This window comes from Manis pentadactyla, chromosome 3 (genome assembly GCF_030020395.1).
Source record: "Manis pentadactyla isolate mManPen7 chromosome 3, mManPen7.hap1, whole genome shotgun sequence".
NCBI lineage: Eukaryota > Metazoa > Chordata > Mammalia > Pholidota > Manidae > Manis > Manis pentadactyla.
Window position 1 is genome coordinate 126,140,716 of NC_080021.1, and position 12,435 is coordinate 126,153,150.

The 12,435-nt window shown below is 39.8% G+C and overlaps 1 pseudogene; it reads right to left on the reverse strand.

Annotated features, from left to right (window-relative positions):
* Positions 1 to 3,839: 3,839 nt before the first annotated feature.
* On the reverse strand, positions 3,840 to 5,686 carry LOC118918263 (protein tyrosine phosphatase type IVA 1-like; annotated as a pseudogene).
* Between the last annotated feature and the right edge of the window lie 6,749 nt (positions 5,687 to 12,435).

The window sequence follows — 12,435 nt, forward strand, 5'->3', positions numbered from 1 at the left end:
CTCCAGAATAGACCACATTCTAGGCCACAAAAAGAGCCTCAGTAAATTCCAAAAGATTGAAATCCTACCAACCAACTTCTCAGACCACAAAGGCATAAAACTAGAAATAAACTGTACAAAGAAAGCAAAAAGGCTCACAAACACATGGAGGCTAAACAACACGCTCCTAAATAATCAATGGATCAATGACCAAATCAAAATGGAGATCCAGCAATATATGGAAACAAATGACAACAACAACACTAAGCCCCAACTTCTGTGGGACACAGCAAAAGCAGTCTTAAGAGGAAAGTATATAGCAATCCAAGCATATTTAAAAAAGGAAGAACAATCCCAAATGAATGGTCTAATGTCACAATTATCGAAATTGGAAAAAGAAGAACAGATGAGGCCTAAGGTCAGCAGAAGGAGGGACATAATAAAAATCAGAGAAGAAATAAATAAAATTGAGAAGAATAAAACAATAGCAAAAATCAATGAAACCAAGAGCTGGTTCTTCAAGAAAATAAATAAAATAGATAAGCCTCTAGCCAGACTTATTAAGAGGAAAAGAGAGTCAACGCAAATCAACAGTATCATAAACGAGAAAGGAAAAATCATGACAGACCCCACAGAAATACAAAGAATTATTAGAGAATACTATGAAAACCTATATGCTAACAAGCTGGGAAACCTAGAAGAAATGGACAACTTCCTAGAAAAATACAACCTTCCAAGACTGACCCAGAAAGAAACAGAAAATCTAAACAGACCAATTACCAGCAACAAAATTGAAGTGGTAATCAAAAAACTACCAAAGAACAAAACCCCCGGGCCAGATGGATTTACCTTGGAATTTTATCAGACATACAGGGAAGACATAGTACCAATTCTCCTTAAAGTCTTCCAAAAAATAGAGGAGGAGGGGATACTCCCAAACTCATTCTATGAAGCCAACATCACCCTAATACCAAAACCAGGCAAAGACCCCACAAAAAAAGAAAACTACAGACCAATATCCCTGATGAACGTAGATGCAAAAATACTCAACAAAATACTAGCAAACTGAATTCAAAAATACATCAAAAGGATCATACACCATGATCAAGTGGGATTCATCCCAGGGATGCAAAGATGGTACAACATTCGAAAATCCATCATCATCCACCACATCAATAAAAAGAAGGACGAAATCCACATGATCATCTCCATAGATGTTGAAAAAAGCATTCGACAAAATTCAACATTCATTTGTGATAAAAACTCTCAACAAAATGGGTATAGAGGGCAAGTATATCAACACAATAAAGGCCATACATGATAAACCCACAGCCAACATCATACTGAACAGTGAGAAGCTGAAAGCTTTTCCTTTAAGATCGGGAACAAGACAGGGATGCCCACTCTCCCCACTGTTATTCAACATAGTACTGGAGGTCCTAGCCATGGCAATTGGACAAAACAAAGAAATACAAGAAATCCAGATCAGTAAAGAAGAAGTCAAACTGTCACTATTTGCAGATGACATGATATTGTACATAAAAAACCCTAAAGACTACTGCAAAACTACTAGAACTAATATCGGAATTCAGCAAAGTTGCAGGATACAAAATTAATACACAGTAATCTGTGGGTTTCCTATACACTAACAATGAACTAATAGAAAGAGAAATCAGGAAAACAATTCCATTCACAATTGCATCAAAAAGAATAAAATACCTAGGAATAAACCCAACTAAGAAAGTGAAAGACCTATACCCTGGAAGCTACAAGACAGTCTTAAGAGAAATTAAAGAGGACACTAACAAATGGAAACTCATCCCATGCTCTTAGCTAGGAAGAATTAATATTCTCAAAATGACCATCCTGCCCAAAGCAATCTACACATTCGATGCAATCCCTATCAAATCACCAACAGCATTCTTCAACGAACTGGAACAAATAGTTCTAAAATTCATATGGAAACACCAAAGACCCTGAATAGCCAAAGCAACCCTGAGAAGGAATAATAAATTGGGGAGATCTTGCTCCCCAACTTCAAGGTCTATTACAAAGCCACAGTAATCAAGACAATTTGGTACTGGCACAAGAACAGACCCACAGACCAGTGGAACAGAATACAGACCTCAGACATTAACCCAAACATATATGGTCAATTAATATACGATAAAGGAGCCATGGACATACAATGGGGAAATGACAGTCTCTTCAATAGATGGTGCTGGCAAAACTGGACAGCTACATGTAAGAGAATGAAACTGGATCACTGTCTAACCCCATACACAAAAGTAAATTTGAAATGGATCAAAGACCTGAATGTAAGTCATGAAACCATAAAACTCTTAGAAAAAAACACAGGCAAAAAATCTCTTGTACATAAACATGAGCGACTTCTTCATGAACATATTTCCCCAGGCAAGGGAAACAAAAGCAAAAATGAACAAGTGGGACTATATCAAGCTGAAAAGCTTCTGTACAGCAAAGGACACCATCAATAGAACAAAAAGGCATCCTACAGTATGGGAGAATATATTCGTAAATGACAAATCTGATAAAAGGTAGACATCCCAAATATATAAAGAGCTCACATACCTCAACAAACAAAAAGCAAACAATCCAATTAAAAAATGGGCAGAGGATCTGAACAGACAGTTCTCCAAAGAAGAATCAGATGGCCAACAGACACATGAAAAGATGCTCCACATCACTAGTCATCAGAGAAATGCAAATTAAAACCACAATAAGATATCATCTCACACCAGTAAGGATAACCACCATCCTAAAGACAAACAACAACAAATGTTGGCGAGGTTGTGGAGAAAGGGGAACCCTCCTACACTGCTGGTGGGAATGTAAATTAGTTCAACCATTGTGGAAAGCAATATGGAGGTTCCTCAAAGAGCTCAAAATAGAAATACTATTTGACCCAGGAAGTTCACTTCTGGGAATTTGCCCTGGGAATGCAGCAGCCCTATTTGAAAAAGACAGATGCACCCCTATGTTTATTGCAGCACTATTTACAATAGCCAAGATATGGAAGCAACCTAAGTGGCCACCAGTAGATGAATGGATAAAGAAGATGTGGTACATATACACAATGGAATATTATTCAGCCATAAGAAGAAAACAAATCCTACCATTTGCAACAACATGGGTGGAGCTTGAGGGTATAATGCTCAGTGAAGTAAGCCAGGCAGAGAAAGATAAGTACCAAATGATTTCACTCATATGTGGAGTATAAGAACAAAGAAAAACTGAAGGAGCAAAACAGCAGCAGAATCACAGAACCCAAGAATGGACTAACAGTTACCAAGGGGAAAGGAACTGGGGATGATGGGTGGGAAGGGAGGGATAAGGATGGGGAAAAAGAAAGGGGGCTTTACGATTAGCATGTATAATGTTGGGGGGCACACGGGGATGGCTGTGCAATACAGAGAAGAAAAGGAGTGATTTTACAGCATCTTACTACGCTGATGGACAGTGGCTGTAATGGGGTTTGTGGGGGGGACTTGGTGATGGGGGGAGTCTAGTAAACATAATGTTCTTCATGTAATTGTAGATTAATGATACCAAAAATAATAATAATAATACAATTTTTTTTAAATTCCAAAAAGAAAAAAAAAAGGCTAGCATGCTTCCCAATGTATTTCTCTTTATTATGTTATATATATATTTATCTTTAAAGTATTGATATATACTTCATTAACATGTTGTATACACTATAACACATATGCCAAAATAGTGAAAAGGATAAATGGAAGGTGAAATTAGCACCATTTTAAGGTATTTTCACATTATTTAATGATGCAAAGGTATTTTACTTTTACTAGGAAATATTACTAATAATAGAACAATGTAATTGGATGTGCATCATGATTTTTAAAATTTGGTTTGCACCTTTTGATACAGACATGTGAAGGTCTGGTTCAAGATTCCTTATTTTATTTTTTTTTGCGTTTCATTATTTATTTAGATGTTTAAGCTTTTGCACTAGATTTTTACAAGCTGCTGAACACTGACAAATTATTTCTCCCACAGAACTATAACCACACATTCCCAGACAGTATAAATATATGGTTGAACTAACATTAATACACATTACCGTTTTATAAATTACATAATAAATTATCAAGTATCCAAATATTAAGTTACACGTCTCAAAAGACATATAAAATATTAGATGTCTGCTTAATTCATGAACAGAAACCCACTTTTTTTTTGCAAGAGACGTTGGGAAGAGAAGGGGGAAAAAAATCACACTTCAAAACAAAAGTAAGTTGGTAAACAACTTCAGATAAGTATGAAAAAAAATTACAAGAATTTTGGAAATTTTATGATTAAGAATTGTTTTAGCTACAATAACAAAGCATCTCTACCTTTAAAAAATATTTACTAAATTAAAGAGCATATTCTACATATTCTGCACAAGACAAAGGCAACATTTTACTAAAATACTGAATAGCCTCCTCCCATCCTTTTTTAAGGCCCTCCCTGTAAGTTGCACCCGAACATGCAAACATTAAAATTAACTGTATTTTTTGTCTGGAGATGTTAAAGACATGTGCTTCTGTATGATGTAGATTTTCAAAATGGAGGTTTTCCATTAACAGCACAAAATGACATTTAAAGGAAGACATTGAATAATCACTGTAAGACTTGGTCTTAAAAAAAAAAAAGTTGAGCAAACCTGATGTAAACTGGTACAAATGTGGGAGATGTAAACATAAAGTGAGCAGGCAAATAACCATATAGGCCCTATTTTCTGTTTGAAATGACAAAGAATATAACCACATAAGGTCCAGAGTGTTCATAGTTCTGGGGATTTTAGTTCTATATGATATTAAAAATATACAAGTATTGTGCTGGGTATTTTGGCACTTAATCTTTCTAAATTTCTTATATTGGTAAGATTTTGGCATGGGAATAAATTTAAAGACATAACTCAGTGCTGCATGATTTCAGGAAAGGTCAACTGGTACAAAAGGATAAACACATCGTCAATGCTGAACAGGAAGAATCTTTTGCTAAGTGTCCAAATAGGCTGGCTGTAACCCATAAAAGTTGCAATTGTCAGGCTTGTGGTAAAACTTGTGGTAAAACTCTTCAGGATTCCAGTGCCAGCTTCATTAGACTTATTCACCAAGCCAATATGTTGGCTAATAAATACGACTGGTTCCTTTCTCAAGTTCTACATCAAGGCAATGGTATCAGGCACCGGTTTTATTGAATGCAACATTTGTTTCTATGACCGTTGGAGTCTTTGAAGCGCAGCCACGTTTTAGGACGATTTTTTTCCGAATACAAAAGTTGCTAGCTGTTAAAAGCTCCAATTCAATTAATGCCAGGGCAACAAGCACTAGGGCTCTTCCAAGGCCTGCAACACAACGAACAGCAATTCAACAACCAGGTTCCTCATGAAACTTAATTTTCACAAGACTTAACCAGTCATCAACAATCTGGCTGGACGGTGTTGAACCATCATCAAAGGTCCAATCAAGAACATGGATGCCTTCCTTCTCTACAAGAGTAGTGTCGTAAGTTGCTTCACATACTCTTACTATTGTAGTAACTCCATACTTCTTAAATTCCTCTGTGAATTGTTTAAGTTCGCATTGGTTGGGTTGTGTATAATAAGAAATCTCATATTCTTGTATGTGACTTCCACAGGAGCTGGACGGTTTATTTGGGCCGTGTCAATTCAGCTAAAAAAAAAAAAAAAAACAATAGGGTTACAAAACAATCTAAAAAACTGAATGCAGAAATGATGCAAAGAAACCGAGTCTACTTCAGTATGCTCCACTTGAAATTCTCAGTGCTTTGAGTATGAAGTTGGGAGTAATGGGAAATGAAATGAACCTCCTAACAAGCAGCAGCAATTCTTCAATCCAGTAATACTGAGGGAATAGAAAGGAAGTGCACTGAGGTTTACCCCATTCAGGTCAGAACTCTTGTAAAATGCTCTGTGGATTTCAATTCAACACTTCTGTGTCCTGGTTAACCACTCTTACAGGGGCTTCTTGGTGGAGTAGTAATGAATTTCTACAGTTCACTTGTCTGCATAGAGGTCGTGCTGTGCCTGGCAGTAATCCACTGCCCTTCAAAAACTCTAAACGTGTGACCAAGAACACCAAAGAATTGAGGAAGGAATATGTTTAACTCATTGAAGGCTGTGGCCTAGTCATACAGCCGGTCCCGAGGCGGCGGCTGCGGCTACAGGGTAGGGGCGTCGGTGGTCGTCGCGGGGCGGCGGCGGCAGCAACGCAAGTGGCGGCGGCGGCGGGGGCACTAGCCTCTACCTGGCAGTGAGCGGCTCCGAGGGTAGCGCGTCGCCCAGCCTTCCCGCAGTCAACAGAGCCAATACGCGCGCCGAGGCGCTCTTGCGTCACAAGCGCTCCTTTTTATAGCCAGCGCGACGTGCGAGTCCCCGGCCGCCAATAGCTGCCAGGCCCGGGGCAGAGCGCAGACGAGCGGGGGCGGAGGCCCGCCCTTCGATGACGTCACGCCGCGGCAGCCGCCGCCGGTGAGAACCGGTGGATGAATGGAGAGGCGCGGGAGTGGGCGCGTCTCCCGGGCGGGGGAGGGCCGGGCCGAGCAGGGCTCGCGGGAGGACGACGCCTGAGGTGGGCGGAGATGGGAGCGGGAGAGGGTTCCGGTGTCTCGAATGGAGGAACTCACGCTGAGGAGGGCACGCATGTCACGTGGGGAGGCTTGAGGTTTGCCTCAAACTAAAAACGCAGTCCCTTCAGCGCAGGATCCGGATCTTAGCCTGACCCTGCTTTCTTCCGCCTAAATTCAAACCGCAGTCACTTTTGCCAGCGGTTTACCTCGGCACTTGAGTCCCTACAATCTCCGTCATCAAATAACATTAATGTCGCACGACCGCTGTGCCCGGTGACTCCAACACCTTGAATGTCACAGCCTTAGGTTCGGACCAGGTGGACGCTTGTCGCTGGGGGCACTTTCCAGCGGGGAGAGACTTGTTCTCGCAAACTTGAACCTATGGAAGACCGGAGACTGTCGGGATGCGCACAGGCCTTTGCTCGGATAATCTTTCTTGGTGTCGCCTCCACACTACACACGCGGGCCGCCGCAGTTGGCCCAGTTGTGGGAGTCGAAATCACATGCATCCTTTGTACTACTACTGCTCACTTACTGTGTTGTCACAGATAATGAAAGGTTAGTCACTTCTCTGCAGCCGGGCTCTCTTGGGGTTGGTTTGGTTTATCCAAAGAGTTCCACACTTGGTAGCTTGACTCTCAGCTGCCCAGATGAATCTCAAGATTCCTTTATTTTGATTCTTGGTTTCCAGCTTCATCATGGATAAAGGATTCTTTGATGGAAGATGTGGGGTCCTGTGTGTCTTTATTGGGTCCTGTAATTTAAGCATCTCCTCTAATTCTACAAAAGTTTTAAGAGAGTCAGTTTCATCTTGATGTAGATCAGGAAATTAGAAGATGTTTTACTTTTCATATTCTTACAAAGTGTCTTCTTCACTTGAAAGATTTCAAAACACGTTTAAAAAAACTTCAATCGCCAACATTTGTTTGATAACAGTTCTCACAATAACAAAATTACCTATCAGCAGCAAAGAATACTCTCATCCCAGCACAGTTTTTCAAAAAAGAGGTTATCTTTTTTCTTATTGTTAATACCTGAAATTTACCTGGAAGGAGTAGACTGCCTGAACTTTTAGAAAATATCTTCCAGGTAACAAACTACTCAGGCACTTCTAGTTATTGAAAAAATTAGCAACATTGTAACTTTTTGCTCTAACAACTAAACTAAAAACTTAATTTAAATATTTTCTTATGAGAATAATCTGCCAATTACCATGAATACAAAAGATTTTCCTGGCTGTTCCTCATGTCATTACAATGATTCTCAATGGAAAGGTTCTAATTTAATAATAGCATCTACACCTTCACTTAATTTGACATACACAAACTTTAATGCACTGCAATGAGATGAAAGCAAATGAATGAATATGGGGGCCACTCTGGTGATGGAGCTTCCACTCATTCCTCAGGACACCCCCACTGCCTCAGTCTGATGATAAACACCCATTCCAAATGGAAGCTCTGATATTCACGTGTGACTTTGGAGACCCAGGTCGATTAGAGGTCACCAATAATTCAGCAGCTCTGCACTTCTTTATCTGTTATCTTTCTTCTAAGGTTTTATTCATAGGTCTTCATTTCTTGAGAAACACGCCTTACATGTTTCTAATTAAGTTGTTATTGTCAGTGGGAAATTTTAAAAAGTGGGTATTGTTTACAAACATGAACATCAATTCAGTATATTGACTCCACCCCTTACTTGCTGTGTGACTAGGGCAAATTGTACCTCAGTTTCCTCATCTGGAATATTGTGATTATAATAACAACGTCTCATAGGATTATTATGACAATGAAACAAGTTCTTGTATAAGAATAGTCGGCTGCTGCAATCATGCCGCAGTATACAAATGTATCAAAGCGACACACTGCATGCCTTAAATATGCGAAATGTAACATGTCAAATTTATCAAATAAGAAAAGTAATTTTTTTAAAAGAATGAGAAAATGTCAGAAATACTGGCAGTACCAAAGGCAATAATTAGAAATAAAAGAAACCAATTTCAGAAGTGCAGACTAGAAGGGACAGAAGAACAAATAAGCACAATGAAGAAGGCCTCAGCAGAAAGAGGAGAGAACCATTTTTTAATGAAAAATAAGTGAGAGGGAAAGACAATTCAAGTGAAAATGAAAAATATTGAAGATATGCAAAAAACTCCAACATGTAAAGGATCCGAGTCCCTAAAAAGGGAGAACCAAGGGAAATACTAAAATATATGTCAATAAAACATTGCCTAAAGTTAAAAAAGACTTGGACAACAAATTGAAAGAGAACATAGTTTATCTGAGAAACTCAATCCAAACAACTAAAACCAAGATAAATCCCAGTAAAATTTCTGAACATGTGTCCCGTGGAGGCCTCTGCAGTGGCTGGCAGAGCTCTAGTTCTTGACCCGAGTGGTGATTATAAAGGTATTGTATTGCCTTAAATAATTCATTAAATTAAACATTTTTTGTGGCTATCTGTATCTCAATTTTATCGTACAATAAAAAAGGTTCTAAAAAAGAAAAAACAACAACAAAAAAAGAATAGTCGGCTGGTGCCTGGCACTTGGTAAGCTGGCTGTTACTATGACAATGATGATCCAGATGATCTTGTTGAATTCTTTTTTCCTCATAATAAAATTTTATTCTTTTAGGTTTTCCAGCCATATAAATAATCATATCTATAATAATAATATTTTCCTGCCTTCTTTCCTATATCTTCTTTCTTTCATCTAATAATTAAAAATTATGATTTAATGATGAGAATAATATTAAATAATGGAGACAGGACATAACACATATACCTGATTTTAATGGCAAAGTTCACCACTAATTATACAGATGTATACATATATCTTTTGAATAATTAAAATATTCTTCTGTTCCTGTGGTACTCAGGGCTTTAATCAAAAGTGAATTTTGAAATGCTCATGTATTTTTTCTCTTTGATTTTCAAATTGATTAATTATACTGGTAGATTTCCTGCTTTGAGTCATCCTTACATGAGTGAGGTAATTCTTGGCTTGGCTGTGGTTTATGACTTTATAACGGCTGAGCTCTGTTGACTAATAATTATTAAGACTTTTGCATTAATGTTTACAAGTGGGACCAGTCTATGGTTCTCTTGATCATGTTGAGCACCTTCCTGTGCTCTCTGCATTTCTGATAGATGAGTAGTTGGATCTTGGGAATGAGTCAGATTCTCACTTGATTATTTGGGCAGGCATGTCTCATAGATTCTGTGCTCCTCCCCTGGAAGGCCCATCTATCTGGGTATCACCCTGTTTGTGATGTCAGTAACCACTGATGCTCATTGCCTACATCCATTAATTCATTAGGAGTTGCAAAATGGTGATATTCTAATTGTATCTTCATTATCTTCATTTATTAGCTGGAATACTAGCTTCTCATCTATTTCATTTTATAAAGAAAAGGTGACATAAAAGCTTGAAAGCCTGTTTTTTCCCCTGTTCAGTGTCTTCCAGAGATGTTCAATAAGCTTTTTTTATTTCTTTTCTGTTTTAGGGGGTGAGTGGTCATGTTTAATATTATTTAGAATTATTAGGTATTTACTATTATTGTGAACCAATGTGTTTAAACATATTTGGTGTGCTTCAAACCACTGCCTTATTGATGATCAGATTGTCCTATTGTTGGTCAGAGAGAGCACCTCCAAGTCTGCTCCTGGGTCCTTTAGGTACCACTTTGCTTCTTGTGTGACAAGATGTTTCAGGCCATTCCTGTCCTGACCAGGAATCCGCCTCCTGTGCAAGGAGCAATGGTGCATATGATGCCAGGGTTCTTGATTACGGAGTTGAAGAATGAACTTAGCAAACACCCAAGGTAGGAGAGCCAGGGAGAGGCTTCTATTGAGAAATACAGTGAGAGGACAGAGCTCCTGGCTTGCACCAGGAGGGCACAAGAGAGTCCGTGGTGGTGCATTGTCTAGGGCTTTTATAGGCAGTTGAAGACTTTTGGGAATGTGAAAATAACTTAGGGGTGTGCACTTATTAAGTGGTCCCTAAATATTTAGAATTAACACAAGCAACTTCCTGCTCTGATGATTTCTCCCTGAAATACCAGTGTCTTGGTCTGGGGGCATATGAAACAAGGCCACCTGCTCAGCCCCCAAGGTGGGCTGAGGCATTGTTTACTGAAGAGTAAGTTAAGAATCTTACTTTTTAACTTTCTGGGTGTTAAAATGCAATCTTATCTTAAGGTGGAATCCTTCCTGCCTTTTACTATGTTGCTTACAGCTGGGTCTGGATGTTAAATTAGTTGCCCAGTTTGCAAAATCACCTCATCAGATCTGAAGGAGGAAAGACAGCACATAGGCCTGGGCCTTTTAGCAAGCCAAAGTGAATCTTACACATGATCACAAATGATTAGCATAATAAAAACATGTGCTCCACTTCTTTATCTGGGGAATGCTAGCTGATCTCACTGAAGAATGACTCCTGAGCTCAATGTTTACTACAGATTTTGGGTAGGGGGCTTCCCCGCATGTAGTTACATTGCTCTGACTGCAAACATCCCACCTTCTCCTTCCGGAAGCCCTCACCCTACTCTGACTACACGCACGGTCCCTGTCTCACATCGACACTGGCAGTGGTAGTAGAGACCACAAGAGCAGCACTGTGAACACCTTTGGTTCTAATGAGGTGACTCTGGGTGGGCTCCTGGGTGGGGGCTGGTCACCAGAAGGGCTAAGCCATGAGCAGAAACTGGGAATTTTCATCCCTGACCTGCCTTCTCTAGAGAGGGGACAGGATCTGGAAATGGAGGTAATGACTGAGTGTGCCTATGGGAGGAGGCCTTCCCGAGTCCCAGCAGCATGGGGTTCAGAGAACCCCCAGGTGGGTGAGCACAACCCTGGGAGGGTGATGCACCCCAACTCCATCAGGACAGGAGCTCCTGCACTTGAGACCCTCCCAGACGTTACCCTGTGCATCTCTGTGGCTGGCTGCCCAACACTGTCCTTTACTAAACTGGTAACCATCAGTGTTTCCCTGAGTTCTGGGAGCCACACCAGCAAATTAATGGAACCTGAGGACAGGGTCATGGGAACCTCTGATCTATAGCCAGCTGGTCAGAAGCACAGGTGACACCCTGGACTTGGCACCGGCATCTGAAGGGAGATGGCAGGCACGGTCTTGTGGGACTGAGCCCTCAGCCTGTGGGATCTGACAGTATTTCCAGTGGATGGTATCAGGACTGAGTTAAAGTGTAAGACACCCAGCTGGTGTCACAGAGTTGCTTGGTGGGGAAACCCCTCCACAGGTTAGTAACCAGAAGTATCAGAAGTGTGTGTGTTTCCTCTGAGTGGTATAGGAGATGTATGGGGAGAAGAACATAGGCAATAGACTGAAGAGGAGCTTCTCCCACAAAAGGAGAAAAAGACTGGGCTTAGTAAGTGCTCTAATATTCTTTTATTTTAGCTGATTTTAAATTTATCAGTTTTACCATTTCTCTTTCCTTTATTAATTTATTCCTAGTTTCCTTTGTCTTACCTATGAATGTTTCTGAGTGATGCCTTACCTTTAGTATTGACGCTGTTGCTAACAACTATCAGCTATCATAATTTCTTCTTGGACCCAAAAGTATTAAGAGATTTTAGAAACATACACAGTTGGCAAGTTTTCTTCTGAATCTTTTTAGTTACTTCTAATTTTCCTGGCCTGGGGTCAGAGAAAACCCAATGCAGCCTTTGTTCTTACTGAGGCCATATCTTGGGTTCCAGGCAGAACTGTTCAAAGATGCAAAAGATATATTCTTGGGAGGTAAAAAGAAAGTGTTAGGACTTTCTGTATTTACTTTAAAAGTAAAAAACTCAATAGTACAGTTATCTCATTTATGA